The 1,566-nt window shown below is 39.0% G+C and overlaps 1 non-coding gene across 1 annotated transcript; it reads right to left on the bottom strand.

Moving 5' to 3' along the window:
• Nucleotides 1-862: 862 nt before the first annotated feature.
• Nucleotides 863-970, bottom strand: LOC130932260 (small nucleolar RNA R71). Its single transcript, XR_009067418.1, has one exon. It is a non-coding gene; the product is annotated as a small nucleolar RNA R71 (small nucleolar RNA).
• Between the last annotated feature and the right edge of the window lie 596 nt (nucleotides 971-1,566).

Here is a 1,566-nt window from a genome sequence, read left to right as displayed (position 1 = left end):
TCTTTTTAATTTCTAATTTCAAATCTCTTTCAAAAAAAAACTACTTGATCTTTTTCTCACTCTTGATTTTCGAAAATCAAATTAAAGTTTTTCAAAATGTTTTTAAAATCTTTTTAATTAATTTTCGAAAATTTCTTCCTCTCTTCTCACATCCTTCTATTTATGGAGTACCACTCCTCCTCAATGCACAATTCAAACTCTATCTGACTCAGTTCGAATTCTTCTACCTCTTTCTTCTATTATTCTGTTCCTCTGACACCTCAAGGAATATCTATACTGTGACATAGAGGATTCCATATTTTCTTGTTCTCTTCTCTTTCATATGAGCAGGAACAAAGACAAAGGCATTCTTGTTGAAGCTGATCCTGAACCTGAAAGGACCTTGAAGCGAAAGCTAAGAGAAGCTAAGGCACAACTCTCTGTAGAGGACCTAACAGAAATCTTCAAAGAAGAAGACATGGCAGCCGAAAACAACAACAATGCAAACAATGCAAGGAAGGTGCTGGGTGACTTTACTGTACCTACTCCTGACTTCTATGGGAGAAGCATCTCTATCCCTGCCATTGGAGCAAACAACTTTAAGCTTAAGCCTCAATTAGTTTCTCTAATGCAACAGAATTGCAAGTTCCATGGACTTCCATTGGAAGATCCGCATCAGTTCTTAGCTGAATTCTTGCAAATCTGTGACACTGTCAAGACTAATGGGGTTGACCCTGAGGTCTACAGACTTATGCTATTCCCTTTTGCTGTAAGAGACAAAGCTAGGACATGGTTGGACTCACACCCTAAAGAAAGCCTGGACTCATGGGAAAAGCTAGTCAATGCCTTCTTGGCAAAGTTCTTTCCACCTCAAAAATTGAGTAAGCTTAGAGTGGAAGTCCAAACCTTCAGACAGAAGGATGGAGAATCCCTCTATGAAGCTTGGGAAAGATACAAACAGTTGATCAGAAAATGTCCTTCTGACATGCTTTCTGAATGGAGCATCATAGGTATTTTCTATGATGGTCTCTCTGAACTATCCAAGATGTCTTTGGATAGCTCTGCTGGAGGATCTCTTCATCTGAAGAAGACGCCTACAGAAGCTCAAGAGCTAATTGAAATGGTTGCAAATAACCAATTCATGTACACTTCTGAAAGGAATCCTGTGAACAATGGGACAAATCAGAAGAAAGGAGTTCTTGAGATTGATACTCTGAATGCCATATTGGCTCAGAATAAAATATTGACTCAACAAGTCAATTTGATTTCTCAAAGTCTGTCTGGAATGCAAAATGCACCAAGCAGTACTAAGGATGCTTCATCTGAAGAAGAAGCTTATGATCCTGAGAACCCTTTAATGGAAGAGGTGAATTACCTAGGAGAACCCTATGGAAACACCCATAATTCTTCATGGAGAAATCATCCAAATTTCTCATGGAAGGATCAACAGAGACCTCAACAAGGTTTCAACAACAATAATGGTGGAAGAAACAGGTTTAGCAATGGCAAGCCTTTTCCATCATCTTCTCAGCAACAGACAGAGAATTCTAAGCAGAACCCCTCTGACTTAGCAACTATGGTCTCTGA

The sequence above is a fragment of the Arachis stenosperma genome, chromosome 5, assembly GCF_014773155.1.
Source record: "Arachis stenosperma cultivar V10309 chromosome 5, arast.V10309.gnm1.PFL2, whole genome shotgun sequence".
Taxonomy (NCBI): Eukaryota; Viridiplantae; Streptophyta; class Magnoliopsida; order Fabales; family Fabaceae; genus Arachis; species Arachis stenosperma.
The sequence above is the reverse complement of the archived record's forward strand: the minus strand, read 5'-3'. Positions and strand labels throughout refer to the sequence as shown.